Source organism: Leptonychotes weddellii, chromosome 7, assembly GCF_054177405.1.
Source record: "Leptonychotes weddellii isolate Sample4059 chromosome 7, ASM5417740v2, whole genome shotgun sequence".
In the NCBI taxonomy this organism is placed as follows: domain Eukaryota; kingdom Metazoa; phylum Chordata; class Mammalia; order Carnivora; family Phocidae; genus Leptonychotes; species Leptonychotes weddellii.
Genome location: NC_138375.1, coordinates 98,121,605 through 98,140,222, shown reverse-complemented (window position 1 = coordinate 98,140,222; position 18,618 = coordinate 98,121,605).

Below are 18,618 nucleotides of genomic sequence, written 5' to 3'. Positions count from 1 at the left end.
TCTCCCTGGGGAGAGAGATGCAGTTTATGATAAAGTGGCAAATAACCCTCATGAATAACTCCTCTGCAGTCCTTATTATGATCCAAACCTTTAACCTATGCCAAGAAAACAAACAACAACCGCCCCCCCACACACACACATACACACACCACCAACAACAAAACAAAACAAAACTGCCAGGACAAAATGGGCCCAAGTGCAAACCAAGCAGAAAGAGAATCCACTTGAACAACATCTGTGTTCAAATGACTTAAAGCATTGTAATGACTTAAACAAGTCATTCAAATGACTTAAAACATGTAAGTTTCTATACCTAATTCACAACTACTTTGAATTTGAGATGCCTGTGGAATAGTCTGTTTGGCCAAATACTGAACAGAATGCTAAATCTCTTACAAGACAGGGTGCCTGGGAACAATCTGATGATTGCTGCTTTAGCTTCTCCTGTGTAAGCAGTTGATATCCTGGTGATGGGGCTTTCACAGCTGCCCATGTTCTGGACTCTCAAACCAGGAATTCACTCCATCATGTTACCTCAAAGCCAAGAATATTCTCCTGAAAAGGAATCAGGAAAAACTAAAACTAAAGACCAAGCTCATTTGCCTCCATGAGGGTGGGTTAGTAAGGGGAAGAAAAAGTCAACTAGCCTCTGAAGTCCAGCAGAAAACCACCGCTGGAGAAATCCCCTCAAGCTTCTCTTTTCATCAATCTTCCTCCAAGATGTGACAACTACCTTAAAACAGCAGAAAGCAATGGGCTCATAAATTACTGTTGAGTCACTTCAATATTTGGTTAAATAGTAATTTCCCCTGGTGGCTGAAACCAGACAGGATGTTCTGGTATTCATGATTCTTGGCTGTGAGGCTTATATCTCATTTGGGATCAAATGAATAGACTCTTCATTTTCTAAAGCAAGCTGGATTAAAAAAAAAAAAAAGGATACAGCCATGATCAGAATACTCAATAGAAAACATATAAGTACAAGACCCCACAATAAGGACGAAAACTTTTCAGATTCATTTTTCAAAGGCTCCTAAATGCAAGTATTGGGAAACCTCCTCCTGGCGCAATTAATGAAGTCTGTGCACTTAAAATGGACCAAAAGAAAATTTAGAATCTTCATTATAATTAAAAAGAGCTCCATTGTGAGACACCAAAGGCATGGGGTAGAACAGAGTAGAATACTTACAAAGGAATTAAGGTAATAAACCCAAAAATCTGAAGAAGGTCAAGTCAGAGACAATTCTCTTAGTTAGAGCTAAGGTTTTCACTATTTCCTTAGGAAGGAGAAAGTAAAATGCTAATCTCAAAACCCTAGCCTACAACATTATAGTTGTCAGATCTACAAAATAACTGAAGTCTATAATGTTCCAGGTCTACAACTTATGTTTATTCATTTGCAATAAATCCTTTTATTGTTCACATGAAGCCCTTCCAGAAGTAGGACAAATCGGGGCACCTGGGTGGCTCAGTTGGTTAAGCGACTGCCTTCGGCTCAGGTCATGATCCCAGGGTCCTGGGATCGAGTCCCACATCGGGCTCCCGGCTCAGCGGGGAGCCTGCTTCTCCCTCTGACCCTCTCCTCTCTCACGCTGTTTCTCTCTCGCTTGCTCTCTAATAAATAAATAAATAAAATCTAAAAAAAAAAAAACCAGAAGTAGGACGAATCATGATGTGGCCCTTGCAGGGTGTGTGCTCAGAATGGGCAGGTCATGCAAGCCTCACCTTACAGAACAGCACCTTAACATTTATTGCTGAATACAAGAACTATAACACCTGATTTTATTCATTCTTTGAAAAGCATTCACTGAGCACTTACAATGTGCACTGCCTTCTGAGAAATAAAAAGATGATAATTTGTGGGTGGGTAAGGAGAAGGTTGCAAAGGCATACAAATAAATACCAAGTGAATGATAGGTCGAAATCTCCTGATTCCCCCAGAAGCTGTTCCCCTAGCTGTTTTGTAATGGCATTTGGCCACATGTCTCTTACAAACATTTCCACTCTATTGTAATTAGTTACTAGGGAGAAGGGACTGACATATTCAAGTTTGTATTCCCACAGTATTATAAATACAGTGGGTGCTTTGGAGTATGTTTTTGGAATGAATGAATGAATTCAGGGGACAGAGACTAACTTTCAGTTCATGTGATCTGGAAAGACTTCAAGATTAAGGCAACTCAGCCACAAAGATTATGGTAGAAAGAAATCATAGTGGGAGATAATTTAGAGGAAAATGCCTCTAGCCTGGATAACACAACCGGGAACTTTCCATCCTGTCTCCTAATTCAGAGTTTTCCTTCCCTATGACCTTTTCCTAGATCAGCCTTCAATATGTGGCACCTACAAGAAAATAAATTATAAGACAAGTGGAGATGATTTTTATATTAATTCAACTTTTGCAGACCTATTCAGTTCATGGAAGAAGAAGATAAAGATTTGATTTGAATTTTCCAGATAAATTACAGCTGTCAACATAGCTATATCTGTTGAAGTCCTGTTCCCTTAGGACAGTTTGTTTACTATATGTTGTGGACTGAATTGTGTCCCCTTAAAATTTCGTATGTTAAAGTCCTATCCCCTAGAACCTCAGAATTTAACTATATTTGAAGATAGGGTCTTTAAAGAGGTAATGAAATTGAAATGAGCTCATTAGGACGGACCCTAATGCAATACGACTGATGTCCTTATAAGAAGAGGAACTTGGAGCACAGATAGGTACAGAGGGAAAATGATGATTAGACACATGAGAAGCCAAAGAGAAAGGCCTGGGACATAAGGAACCAACCCTGCCAATGCCTTAATCTCAGATTCCAGCTTCCAGAACCCTGAGAAAATAAACTGCACTTGTTTAAGTCACCAGCTCCAACCAGCAAAATAGTACACTGCACATAAACTTTGTAACACTTTGGCCATGGTTCAGTGGAAAAGTCTGCCCATCTTTGGCACTCGGATTAACTGATGAGAGGAGGGAGAGGGGCTCCCATTCTTGGGTGGAGGTGCTATTATGTGCAAACCGCTGGCCCTGGAGATAAATTACCCCTTAGGGTGACCCCCAACTCCCGCACAGAATGCAAAATCATCCCAGCCACTGGACTACCTTCGAGAAAGAAAGAAAATAATTCTGTAACAAGACCGTGACCTCTAGTGGAAGCTGCGCAGAATTACAGAGATCCCAGTAAGTCTCAATCCTTAGAAGAGATTTAAACGTTAGAGTGACCTCGGAGGAATTTCCAAGGACAGTAGTGTTATTCGCAACCACTTAGTAAGTCCAAGTTGAAAGCAAGTGTAGAAGAACAGAAAATTGGAAAACTTGCAAATCACGTTAACATCACCACAGACGGCAAGGCAGGCAAGACGGAAAAGCACATGCGCAGGAGTGTCTCCACGCTCACGTCCTGGGAGGGGTTTCTAGCTCATCATTGAGCATGTGCTGGGGGGACCATAGCGGAGGCCCCCCCTCTCAGAGTTGCTGGGTGAGAACCTAAATTTCAAGAAGGTTCCCCAGGTGATCTGTAAACATTAAAATTTGAGAAGCACTGTAGTCTGGCTCATTCGGAAAGTGGACATTTTAGTGCTGTCTTTGGATTTTCTCTAGGAAGTCCAGGTGGGGAAAGGCAACTCACCCTAAAGCAGCCACTACCCAGGACACAGTTCTAGGTGCTAAGTTCCTAAGCTCATTTTTCTGCACGTAACTACACATGGTACGACTACTCATAAAATATACAGATTAAATTAATAAATGTTCAAGTGGTCACTTTTTTTTTTTCCTTTTAAACTTTTAAAACTCCACTAATGACAGCTTTGAAACCCTGATTTCTAGGGGTTTCCATGAAAATGTCAATCCTTCTAGCCCTCCTATTAATCATCATCCTGCTGTCAGGGAAGCAGGGAGTTTGAATTTTAACTCTTCTTAATGAATATATTTCACATACCAAAATTATTTCAGCAATTTGCTTGGCAGGTCTAGAAGCCGTTACTAAATTGCATTCAAATGCATTTCAACTGTTTCCTAAACCGACTACAGTTTTTCTTCACAAATGATTCTCCAGCATGGTACAAAGAAACAGACATTTTTGTTCATCAGGAACGACATTTTTTCTTGTAATCCCACCCCCCCCAAACCAGAGTATATTAATTTAAAACTGTAGTTCATTTCCAGTGGTGTTTGAGTGACTGTTTAATAACCAGCTTTCAACAACAACAAAAAAAGGTGAAACCCCGATTTGTAGCATTTGCCAGTTTCCAAGTGTACACATCCCATCCTGAGTAATTCCAAGATACCAACATGATCAGAGTTGGGAAGAGATGTACGCAACTGCCTCATGCCAGTGCAGACAGGGACCACTAGTTACTTCCAAAATACTACCAAACACCCACCCCCATTTCCCAAGCTGTTTCCTTATTAGCTTCAAAATACATGTCGGTGCACAATATGTATACTACACAATGACACAGTCTTAATACACACCGAAACAAAACTACCAATTTGGGGGGAAAGTACTACTTTTATTAATGATGGGATTAATGTTTTTCTCATAACAGTAAGATGGTTATCTGTCATAAAAACTTAATGCTACTTTGTATGAAACTTTCAGGGGCATAGATATGAAACAGCAGTTGACTCAAAACTTACTCTAAAAAGCTTACCCTCGGGGCACGCCTGGGTGGCTCAGTCGATTAAGTGTCTGACTCTTGATTTCAGCTCAGGTCATGATCTCAGGATCATGAGATCGAGGCCCACAGAGCCCCACGTTGAGCTCCATGACAAGATTCTCTGAACCTCTCCCCTGCCCCTTCCCCCCTTCCCTCTCTTTAAAAAAAAAAAAAAAATTAAAGCTTACCCTTCCCATACTTGTCTGTAAGGAGCATCCAATGAAGAAGGCTAACTCTGTGTTTGGTACCTTTACAACTACTATAAGATAGTCTCCCTAGTTACAGCAACCCACCTACCACCATTCATTACCAATTGCTTTTTGTTGGCAAGTTCAAGGCCTTTCCATCTCAGCCAGTCATGCCCCTGGCAGTTCCTGTGCTCCATCTTTAATCTCTCCATCTCACACCAGAAAAAAATAACTTGTCTAAATTTTTATTAATTTCCTAAAGACCATGAGCTACCTCCTAAATTAATTCACTGATTCTTCAGCATCAATGCCACAAGAAAATGGAATGCCACTGTTAGGGGTTTAATTCTATGTTCCCCAAAGATGTTGAGGTCCTAACTCTCCATACCGGTTAATGTGACCTCATTTGGAATACAGTCTTTGCATAGGATCAAGTGAAAATGAGGTAATCAGGATGGGTCCTAATGCAATATAATAGGCGTCCTTGTGAAAAGAGGAAATTTGGACACAGAGCCAGGCATGTCTGGAGAGAAGACAATGTGAAGAGACCCAGAGAGAAGACAGCCATCCACAAGCCAAGGACAGAGGCCTGGAATACATCTCTCCTCAAAAGGAACCAACCCTGCCAACCCCTTGATTTCAGATTTTCTGGCCTCCAGAACTGTGAGACAATAAATGTCTATTGTTTAAGCCATCCAGTCTGTGGTACTTTGTTGTGGCAACCCGAGCAAATGGATACAGTCACCATCAGAAGAGGTATGGCCCACGTAATTGTTTTTTACTCATATCCGACTTAGAAAATTAGTTATACTTTTATTCTTGTAAAGCTTGACCAAATTCTAGGTTATTTTGATAATAATGTCATGGTCAGTATCTGCATTCTGGCATGTTTTCATAGAAGGAAGGAAAAGGGTAGAGATACAACTGGCATCATCCACAAGCCTGGCTCTATCAGTAAGAGGGTGAAGCACACATAATGATTTGTCATAGTGTCATAATAGAAAACGTGGTTGAAAAATCCTAAAATGTGATACAAAACTATTAATAATTGCTAATACACTTACTAACCCCTACTAAAGGAGACCTAAATGTGTAAATAAAGAGACCTCGCCTTTACCCATTCCTCTAATGGAGAAATCTCTGAGACTCAAAGCAGATTGGTGTGGAAGATGTGCTGAGGAAGAAAGTCCTCCTTGGCACCCTTCCAGTAGACTCCACAGTCCACCACCAACTCCATTTATGTTAATGGTGGGCTCTGAAAATGAGTTTCTAAGCCCAAAGGCATAAAAACAGAAACATAATGCTGAAACTATGCTCGAAACTCTCATTTTTGAATCATAACATTTTAGAGCCTGGAGGGACCCGGGAGGCTCACATTTTATAAGAAAGAAGTGAAACCTAGAGGTACTTCACGAAGGCTGCAATGAGTGGGAAAACTCAACTTCGCTTCTGGGTTTCTTTCCTTCTCACTCCAACCAGCAGAAATGGAGCTTAAGAACCTGATCATGTCTCCTAGTTACCTGAAGAGCTTTTCTAAAAATGCAAATTTCCAGGGCTCAAACTTAAAAATTCTGATTCAAATCTCAAGTTTGGTTCACGGATCTGTAGTTAAACTCTGGGGGAGATTTGGCCATGTAGTGAGGTTTGGAACCACTATGGAAACAATTCTGCCCAGAGACCTATGACCTTTGATCTGCTTCTAATTCCACTTGGACCCAGCCCTGTGTGATGATTACGATGTCTTCTCACATCCTGAGAAAAATGCTAAGAATCCTGTGGACCTGCTTATCATGCCCAGCACACTTACACTGAGCCTTATACTGGAGAAGCTGCTCCCCCCGACTCCTGGGCAAGTTCTAAGTACACAGAATATTTTAGAGCTGAAAGGGAAAAAACTAACCCCAAATTTCTTAAAACAACCTTCTTGAATATTCTCATTTCATACTCTTTGACTTCTGTTCCTTCACATGCCTGAATACAGTCACTTTGCAGCCTCCCAGATAGCCATGTGCCCATCCACCCCGGCTGAGATGACTTATGTCAAGAAAATTGTGATAAGCACAGGTTTCATTCATTTTCAATCACTGCTGTGTCTCCCAGGGGGAGGAGAGCTGATTTAAAAACAAAACAAAACAAAAAATTAATAAAACTATGGCATAGTGAATCATAATTACTTATAAAATGGGATAGTTCATACTGGGACACAGGGTTTCCTGGGGGCTGTGGAGACTGAGGAGAACGCCAGAGAAAGCTGAACTCAGGACTCTGCAGCTGGAAGTAACTTGTTGCTGGTGGCAATGAGCATAGGGGCTGTAAACCACAAGCTGTGGGACCAGGGTGAGGTTCCGTCTAATTTCTGGACGTCCATCCTGAACTTTCTCACTCTCACACTTGAAGATCCCACACAGCATCATAAGGGGAGACTGAAACTCTAAACTTTAATAAGGGGGATGGTCGTACTGGAGATTTCACCCTTGGAACATGGCTCCAAGAGTCTCTGTCTTCTTCATCCCCACTCTACGGCCTGAGGTGAGACTCTTATCAATGCTGAACTACTTCAGCAGCCCCTAACTGCTCTCTCGCCTCTAGATGCATCCATACTCATGCCCATGTAGCAATATCCTTCCCATTCAAGGTCTTCACTCTCAGTATCTGCAGCTCCCACTCCCCACAGTGATCTCCGGGCTTCTGGGAAATGGGAACTACCTCCTTTGTGCATCTCTTTGGAGATTCCTGCCCTATAGAGCCTATAACAATGGCAGGGTTTCTTGGCCAAACTGGAGAACCAGAGGAAGATACGGAATAGCCACATTTTGAAAACTTCCTAGTTGGTCCGTCTCTCTCGAGAAACCATATTTCTTTGCAAGGTGGGGAATGAGGCTTTTTTGGAATTTGTGCTTCAGAGTCTAGAGTTGGCCTTTTGCCTTTGTTTTCAGCCCTGAAACATGAGACTAGCTCATGAGACTGTGGCAGACAGCGTGATTAGTACTAAATTCAACTTCAGATTCCTTCAGGTCTCTTCAGAAACTGCATTCTGAGCCAAAACTGTCCCACCTTTTCAGTGATGAAATAGATACACCACATTTTTCTATTGACATTATGTCTGACTTTGGGTTTCGTGAGTCCATAACAAAATGCTTTCATAATGAGCAAAGTATCTTCTGACACAGAGACATACTGCACAAATCACCTCATGAATATGAACCTGTGGCATTTTAGGTTTAGGTCAAGCATTTACTCAGTCCTTCGGTATCACGGAAGAACAGGGATAAACCTTCCAGCACTCTGGTATGGACTCCCCAAGAAGTGATTCAGAGATTCAGAAGCTTAACTACAAGATGTGAGAGAAATTCAAGTCACTGATCTTTCTCTCAGGGACATCTATCTACAGAGCCGGAGAGGCACAGACCCACCTGGCACTTGTCTTAGGAGATCACAGAAAGCTCCCAGACACCTGCAATGTGGGGAAACTCTTCCTCCTGCCTGTGCCTTCAGGAACCAGCACTGGCCAGGCCAGAACTGAGATTTTCCAGCCACCGTGGATCCACCATGGCCATTTTAGGAGCACAAAGCCCTCAATTCCCTGGCTTTCAGGGACCTCCATAAAGGAAGAAGAAAGAATTAGAGAACTCTCCCCTCACTGGCTTTTCCTATCTTCTACCCCCAGTTACTCCTGCCTGGACAAATATACACAACATAGCACTATTCTAAATCAGAACTTAGGAGTCATGGAGCATCAATCACCATAACAGCTAGAGCAATTTCAGCCCATCTGGTAACTGCTCATCTTTGGAGCATAAACCACTGAAAAAAGTAAATAAGGTACACGATGTAGCTAGAGGTCAGCATTTTCCTACTTCTGGTATCTCTTTCATTCTGCAGATCTGTCTCCAACTTTAAGCGTCACCTCTTTCTGGGACTGATGTCTTCTCTGCGGTCATTAATCCCCTGATGTCATGGCAATGTCAGAACCTTCCAATCTATGCAAGGCTGTCTCAGAAATGTGTTCTTTTAACCCTACTGACATTCTGTCCGGGTCTTGGCTAGTGTGCCCCTGTGATCCTACTTGCTGGGAGCGTGAGGCCAGTCGTCTGTTCAAAGGAGATGGTGGACACAGAAGTTTCTTCCTCTTGAGGCCACCAGGGAGGACTCTTCATTCAGGCCCAACTCTCAGAGAGTACCCGAGGCAAGATCTCAGCTTTATTCCCTACCATCCCATGTCTTGACCAATCCAAATGTAGATACAAACATTGCTTTCATTCTGAAACCTAACTTCAGCCGGCTTTCTGCTTCTGTTATGAGTCTCCCCTCTGTGTTTCTCCCACAGGTGCGGACTCCCTCATCCAAATTAGCTTTCACAAATACCTCAATTTACAAAAGCTATAAATAAAATTCCATCAATGGGACTGGAGATGACCTCTGAACAGGGGCACCCAGGTTGAAAATTGGTGTCCTGACCTTCCCCGGGCTTCTTCAAGTTCCCCAAAGGTGGCTAATTGCCTTTGACAGATGAGCAAGGGCCCGCTTCTTGACAGCAAGAAATCAAGGACCTCTGGATTATTCCAAATAAAAACCAAGAAACATATAACGATAAAGCTAAATTCATACATTCTTTAGGAGATGGAAAACTTCAGTCATCCTCCCTGTGCCCTGGAAAGTTCATGAATAAATAAATATGTTAACGCAAATAGCTCCCACCTCAGAGATGGTTTGTAAGAGGATGCCCTGTCCTTAAACTAAACTGCATTCTAAAGCAACTCTCCCACCCAACAGTACATCTGGAAGAATTCGAGAGGAGGACTGACCTTTACTCAGCCTGTAATCTGAACATGTAACTGATGACAACCGCCAAAAGGATACTAACATCTGACCAGGTACTATTACATTTTCAAGGTAATTTGTGTCATAATGGTGATTTAAAAACACGTACAAGCAAGCGTATGCAGTACAGAATATAATCACTTGTTACTTCTCAGGATCTAAGGGAAGCAGAATGGATCTTTAAGAATCAATACACAAGCCTAAGCCAAATGGATTGTTCACTGGAATCTGTTCAGCTGAACCATGGACTCACAATCCCCACATGGTCCTCAGCCGAGCTGGGTTAAAATGGAAGAGTCCTAGGCTACCCACTCCCCACTCGAGGAGATTTTAGGTGTCAGAGGGAAGAAAGGCTGCCAAGCAGTCCCAGTGACCAAGAAATCAGAGTCTGAGACAGTTTCGGGATGAACCAAGTTCTGTGTTAGAGCAGGAGAGAAGGCCCTAAACACCAGGCCTGGTGCATTTTTCTCCCCCTTGAAGTGCGTTGTTCACAGCAGCCTGGAACCACGAGCATTCTGGGAGCCTGGCGCCCTGGAGGAGTGGCAGCCAGAGATGTGACGGGCTGAGAGGAGAGCATAGAGCAGGATGTGCGGGACCCTCCTGAATGGAATGTGTCCTAGCTGCTAAGGCAAGAAAACCAGAGGGGGGGGGCGGTATTTTGATTCAACAAATGATTCTATGGACAGTACTTTCCAGAACCCTGTGCCTTAGTGCATCCTTGGGTAAAATGAGTGTGGCAAGGAGGCTTTTAGGGTGAAAGGGATGACTTTTCTTCCAATGGCAGGATGCACTGATGAAAAGAACAATTTCTGGATCAAAGGCACTCGCCTGGCCTGGACTAGGCCAACTGACCAGGGTGACAATGGGACACATTAAGCTTCTGGCCACCCCAGAGCCTGCAGAAGTGGCATCGCCTGGTCCTAGGACTCTGCACTGTGTCTCTAGCCACACATCAGTGGTAGGACTCAAGGGCTCAAGGGGTGCCACAATTTTTTCAAAAGTAAAAAAAGATAGATTTGATTTACTTTTAAATATTCACATAGCCATATAATGATTTGGGGGCTGGCAGGAATTTGTGAAAGAGAAGGGAGGCATTGGGGACAGGGAGAAAGCTATCCCATATCCATGGGATAGTCAAATACTGAATACTTTCCTATCAAATAAGCTAACTCAGAGGCCAACACTCATAGCCACATAGTCAGAGGCAATGTCATATTTATGATATCCTAGTTTATTTTACTCTTAGGGACTGATTTTTATCAACCTACATTCCAGACTACATTTTGTAAATTTCATAATCTGGATTCTATCATTGTAAATCAGAAGCCCACACATTCAAACATCACTTAATCATTAATAACTCACACAGGCATAATTTAAAACACATACACATGATTTAACTTTGCTTTCAGTGCACAATGGAGATGAGTAAACTTCACAAAGCTCTCATATTTACAAAAGTAATAGTCCATGCTTCTTTAACAACAGTTGTCTAATAAATAAAATTGAAGCAATAAATATAATTGGAACATCTATCGGGTAAGAAAAACATAGAATCGTGTGCAGATATGGTTTACTGTCATGACTCATCATTTCCCCAACCCTCTTCAGAATAATGGGAAAAAAGCACCTAAACGAATGCTAATTCAGAGTTCAGACCAAAAGCTTCCTAAGCAAAAATTCTAACTCTTGTTTTTTGGTTAGTAGAGAAAGTCAAACACTAACGTCATTTATAAGTAGGGTGTGATGGTAACAGATGAGCCTTTTCCCCACTCTGTACCTCTCTGCCAGAAATGTGGGATCCAGGTGTCAGCTATTTCATACTTAAGCCTCCATCTGGACTTTCTAGAAGATAATGGGCATAAACGTACTTAGCATATAACCCAGCAGGCACTCCATAACTATTATTTTCTCATCCCATCCTCCTTCCAACATTACTAACTCACCTGATTGTAATTAAGTCTTGTTTCCTTAAGGCATTGGAGCTTGAAATATGAACAAACTCCACTGTCGAAAAAAATACACATAAACTAGAAGACCCGACTCTTCCCAATCTCTTTTAAGTGTCCTGTGCCTATAAAAACCATTTCTTTAGCTCTAATACCCGTCTACCAGCAGGTCACCATCACGGTCCTCTGCATCCTCTCTGCACACAGCATGATGTCCCCCTCATCAGAATCCCCCACGTTAGCCTTGCAGGGATCCACAGGAGATTGCTAGGGATCCAAGTATCATCACTCAGAAAGGGAACATTTACTCCCAAGTGCTATCAAGTATCATGACAGTACAAAATGGCACTACTTTCAGGATCAATATATATGTTGTTAGTTTTAATATCACTTAGCTATAATAACAAAAGGAGGGAAAATCTATAACCTACATCTCTACCTCATAGCCTTATGTTATCTATTGTGTTTCCCAAGACCATGTATCTCCTTTACCATGGATGACTGATTAAAAACCTATATATATACTCTGCTTTATAAGCATTTACTTATTTATTACTAATGCTCTAATGCACAAAGTTCCACTATTTTCTTTAATAGAAATATTGCAAAACATTAATACTTCACTGTTACGGGAAAATGCAAAAAAGAAATGTTCCCACTGAGTACTCCAGAGGCCCCTATTATGCTTCATACCTCTCACATAAAATAACTCATGCATTCATTCAACAGTTATCAAGCTCTACCATGTACCAGGTACTGTACCCACCAGATACTGAACTCACAAGAGTGAATGAGACAGAAATGGTCCCACAGAAATTACATTCTAGCGAGAAAGACTCAAACTAAGCAAGCTAAAACTCTTCTTAAAGTCTCTAAAAAGATGAGCAGGGTGTTGTGTTGGAGATTAGTAATGCAACTGGCAGACGAGGACCTAAGAGAGGGGGAGCAGTTGGGAAAGGTCATTTTGAGCAGGTGACGTGTGACCTAACACTTGAAGAACAAGAAGAAGCAACTGTGCAAATAGCTGGAGGCATTGAGGAAAGAAGGCTAGATGGCTTCGACATGACCCCATTTCTGTGTCCCTAAGGCCCTCCTCTGTCACCCTGCTGTACCATCCAGGAACACACTACACCATGACTCAGGTGCATTCTCATACTGCCCTCAGAGGCCCTCCATGTGGTGTCCAGCAAGGCGTCCCTCCCCCAGGTGCTGAATCTCACATGCATAAAGAACACACTAATAGGTGACAACCAAAATTAGTCAGACTGACCTTGCTTTCCAAAACACAATCAGAATGCATGGCTAACACAGCAGTTTTCAAGCTGTGCTCTGCAAAGACAAAGGTTCACTCGGAGACCATTTTCATACAAGGCCAAGAAAGTGGGGTGTCACCTGACTATGACCACTTTCATCTATTTAACAGAGTGCAATCTGTCCAAGATTTTGTTTAATAAAAGAGTTGCGTGAGTGAAAGGGATATGAAAATCATGGTTTCTAGCCTGTTCTAGGAACTTTAAATGAATCCAATCTCTCAAATATGAGAAGACATGTTGGTACCTGATCTATGGTTCCTCCAGGCCACCCCCTATTTTTCTATTCACTAAACCTAAATCTCTTCTGTCCTGGTGCCCCAGCCCACACTCCATTTTGGCCTCATGCCTTGCATCCAGTTCTCTGCCTCACCTATAAACTATCTAATGAGCCAACTTCTTCCTCCTTACTTTAGGCCCCCCCCCAAAAAAACCCTTAAAATTAAAATACAGAGATCATTAATGTATAAAAGTTAGCTCAATCCAGAAACAAATATTTCTGACACTGATTCTAAATGTGTCACTGATTTTCTGTGAGGAAAAAAATTGAGAAAAATAATAAAAATTCAGCTTGCCAAATTTTCAAAATAACTATGTGAAAATATGCAATGAAATCCAAATACAAAATTAATCAAAATACATGCTATAGTCTCTTATTATGACCTCTCTTTTATTGGAATATATCTCCCCATCCACCATCTCTTTACTCTGGAAGTATGAAAAGGACAAAATCAGGGTTGAAAGAAGAGAGAAAAAAATACAAAGACTAAAAAAAGTAGAAAGAGAAAGGGAGCAGGACTGTTTATACATAGGTTTAAAAAACATAAGGTCATCTTTCAAACTTCCAAAAACTGCTACTTCTAAAAAGTAATAGATTTTCCCACATACATTACTGTATAGTGACTTCATATCAACAGTCTACATAATAAGCATCCTATGGAAGGCATCCATCCTTAATTGTTATGAAAATTTTACTCATTGCATTCCAAGCCTAGACTAATCACTGCATTCCAAGCTCAGTGGACTCATTGCATTCCAAGCTCAGATGAACTGGTCTCTGCTGATTTTCAGGGCAGCATACACAGCTCTCTGGACTTTTGTTTCGGGGTTAGCGAAAATTAGATGCTGAGACACCAGGGAACAAGGGGACTCATTTTAACTGTCACAGATGCCTGTGCAACCCAGAGAAGACATCTGTATCGTATTAGGTATGTTAGAGGTGCCCACTTAATGTCTTCGTCAAATTTATTCTGTTATGATGAGTTGATTTCCACAATGCAATTTCCAATCAGAAGCATGAAATCAAAATCAGTCAACTACATTCTAGCTTCCAATAGGGTGCAGTGAATGAGTAGAATTAAAGTCAGCTAAGTCACCACTGATTAGAGAATTAGTGAAAACCTCAGATCCACAAATCAACAGGATTTATTTGTGTTGTGAAATCTAAAGAAATCAATGGTCTTGTGACTCTAAAATAAACATACTGAATACTAATACTCAAAGTATTCTTTATTTGAATTCTACAGAGGGTAGGAAGCCAATATGTATTCTCAAAAACAAGAACAGTAATAATTTACTGGCCTATCTGCATATTAGCAGCCCATGGAAGGCTTTTGGTAACCATCATCCATCTGTTCCTGCAACCTGTCAAAACCAAATTAATTAATTGGATTTCCCTGGCCCCCTGATACAGAAGATAAATTTACACATGCATATACAAGAAGTTACCTTGGATTTCTTTGGGAAGAAAACTTATATTAAAACAAAACCACAAACACAGAAAACAACTAGTTTTCGGATATCCCTCAGAGCAGATACAAAGTTCATTTAACATTTCAGGACTTAATAATAGAAAAAATTAATTCTGTGATCTCCACCTCCTTCTTGAAATTCAAACCTGGGGCTCCACTGGGGCTCTAGAGATGTAGGTATGGGAGAAGTTTGGAAAAGAGGGTTCCAACAGAATAAGAAAAGTCACCCCTCTGAAGAAATCTGGAGGGACAAATTTTTGCAGGCCAGAAAACACAGAACAATCTTAAGAGGCAAAATAAACTCTTCTAGTTCTACCTCAGGCACAGCTCCCATTCTGGTGTTGCCAAATGGCCCTACACTGGCTTAGGGTGAGGAAGTATTTAAAGGTGTTCACAAACAACATGTGCCACACATCTTTGCCGAGTCCCTCCTCCCCATGTAATGAGATCATGGCATCCACCAGCAGAACATTTGTGTCTTTGTAAGACTATAGGTCCTGAGTTGTCCCTCATATTGCTTCACCAAGAAGGCAAACCTACATCAATTTACTTATAAATATGGTTCTAATTAGAATTCTATCTGCATTCATCCTCTTGTAAAATTACATATAAATGAGCATTTTGTCTTTTGTTGTAATCGCAATCTTAAAAAGGTACAAGATATTTAAAAATATTTAGAAGAATATTGAAATAAGCCCTTATTCTTAATAACTGTTAAAAGCCAAATAGATCGTAGTGCATAAATAAATGAGGACTCTTAAAATAAACACATGTTTATCAACTTCATATCAATTCATAGATATTTTATTTGAGAAGGCATGTAATCTTGAATATTAAAAGCTTGTATTTCTTCCTATGAATTCTATAATTAGATCCTAAACTCACCAATCATTCCCATTAAACACAGTGTATCTAGTAAAGTTTATTGCAGTAACATATCACTATGATCAACATACATATGTCTAGGGCTTTGTGTGTCTTCCACCCACCATAATTACTTTAAAGGCAATATTACAAAACCACACTTTTATTCTTTATCTTGACTACAAATAGAATGGCTTAGTGAGCCTTCATGGCCTTACCTTTGTTAAATTAATTTGTACACTACAACTATAACTCTTCCACCTGAACATGTTACAATTCACTTATATTAATTTGTCTCCCCAGGAAATGAAATAATTGAAAACCCATAAACTTTTCTTTTGAGGAAAAAGAACTTATTATTTCATCCAGGAGATGACTAACTTAATCATATCTGTGTTCACTCCTCCCCTCCAGATATAACACACCCATGAACGTTATAGCTGTCCCAGGACATCAGGCCTGTCACTTTTCCCCAGATCCACTCTGACTGCCATGCAAACTACCACTCTACATTGCTAAGGGAATCCCAGCATGCCTTATGCCTGAGACTACATGAATTAGACAGTAATTAATGGTTATTATAGAAAAGACAGACTAAGCTTGGGGGAACAAGTCCTAGAAGGTGAGTTTGAATTGGCATTTGGGGGAAGGGATGTGCCGATAAAAGACAAAGAGAATATGAGATAGACCCAAAAAAGGACAAATGGCTGGACTTCAAAGTAAGCATCTTCACTGCCTCATAAACACATTATAGTTTCTTCGGTAGAAAAGGATTCCCAATTAGAAGTAAGTGTGCAGTAGGTACAATTTGCCACTTTCCCTACAGCTGGCCCTCATCAGTGGCCCTCGGACCATAGAACTTTCTGGGTGAATGGATAATTGATAATATCCTGCCAGATGCCTCTTAGCTTGGATGCTTATTACTAAGTTATCTCTCCTAAAGAAATATGAAGCTGAAATTACAGGGACCATGCAGACAAAATTCAACTTTAGATACCACCTCACACCAGTCAGAATGGCTAAAATTAACAAGTCAGGAAATGACAGATGTTGGCGAGGATTCAGAGAAAGGGAACCCTCCTACACTGTTGGTGGGAATGTAAGCTGGTGCGGCCACTCTGGAAAGCAGTATGGAGGTTCCTCAAAAAGTTGAAAATAGGGCGCCTGGGTGGCTCAGTCATTAAGCGTCTGCCTTAGGCTCAGGTCATGATCCCAGGATCCTGGGATTGAGCCCCACATCAGGCTCCCTGCTTAGCGAGGAGCCTTCTTCTCCCTCTCCCACTCCCCCTGCTTGTGTTCCTTTCTCGCTGTATCTCTCTCTGTCAAATAAATAAAATCTTTAAAAAAAAAAAAGTTGAAAATAGAGCTCCCCTACGACCCAGCAACTGCACTACTGGGTATTTACCCCAAAGATACAAATGTAGTGATCCAAAGGGGCACGTGCACCCCAATGTTTACAGCAGCAATGTCCACAATAGCCAAACTATGGAAAGAGCCTAGATGTCCATTGACAGATGAATGGATAAAGAAGATGTGGTGTGTGTGTATACACACACACACACATATATATAATGGAATATTATGCAGCCATCAGAAAATGAAATCTTGCCATTTGCAACAATGTGGATGGAACTAGAGGGTATTATGCTAAGTGAAATAAGTCAATCAGAGAAAGACAATTATCATATGCTCTCACTCATATGTGGAATTTGAGAAACAAGGCAGAGGATTATGGGGGAAGAGAGGAAAAAATGAAACAGGATGAAACCATAAGAGACTCTTAATCTCAGGAAACAAACTGAGGGTTGCTGGAGTGGTGGGGCATGGGAAGGATGCGGTGGCTGGATGATAGACATTGGGGAGGGTATGTACTATGGTGAGTGCTGTGAATTGTTAAGACTGATGAATCACAGACCTGTACCCCTGAAACAAATAATACATTATATTTTAATAAAAAAAAATCAACTTGAATGTTGAATGAGAAACTTTTTCAGAGAAGCATAAACTCAACTGCCCAAGATGTTCTCTTCAGAGGCAGGCTATGTCACAAGCAGAAATAAACCTCTGAATATGACTGAAGCCCCTAGACAAGTTACTGTGACATGTGGCTTTTGACTGATGTTAAAATTCTATATACAACTATTCCCAGTTAATACGACTGTTGTTTTTCTAGGCTGTCTGGCTAGTCACTCCCTCTTTTGATTGACACTCATTAAGTCAATTACTAAATTGGCATTATTATTAGAAAGTGTTCTAAGTTCAGGTTGATAGCTATTTAATTCCTCGTAACCACTTCAAACATCATGTTAGAACATTTGGTAGATACATTTCTAAGGCTGACTCAAGACTTATACTTCATAACCCAATGAGTTGAGTATACCTCAAACCATGAAAAGCTTCCTTTTTCAAGGATGGAAAAACACATGGGCAGATGTAACAAATATATTTGTATTGTCATTGTCATTGGTGATCCAGTGAAAGTGATCATAAAAAGAATTTGCAAGAAATAGCAACTAAAAAAGAGGAATGGTATGAAAGTCGTGAGGAAAAAAATCTTTAAAAATTAAAAAAGATAAGTGTTCTTGCCTTAAAGTATATATATATGTAAAAAAAAGTTATTGAAAGATGTGACCCACCCACTTCAGTAGGGATGCTATCAGTAGTGGAATCAGTTAACTACACTAGATCACACATCCTTTGGGAAAGGGGTCTAGGATTTGAACTCAAATATGTCTGAGTCCAGATATAGTTCTTTTCCACTGTACAATCCTACATGAATCTCTGGCTACCTATTTTGAAGCTAGGATGGAAAGTTCTCATTATTCAAAATCTCTGGGAAGTTTGTCCAGAGTCAGATTAATATTATCCTTTTTCATTATTCAAATGCAACAAACATTTTTTGGAGAACCTGTTATATGCAGAAGCTAAACTAGTCAACTAGCACATCAAAGATATTCAAGAAATTTTGTTGAAAGAATAAGTGTTTTCCCGGCTGCTTCTTAGTCCTCTTTGTAGGGCCTTAGGTGCCTTCCAATCCTTTCATCCATCCTGCCTTAAGCCTTACAAGTTCTGGCTTTTT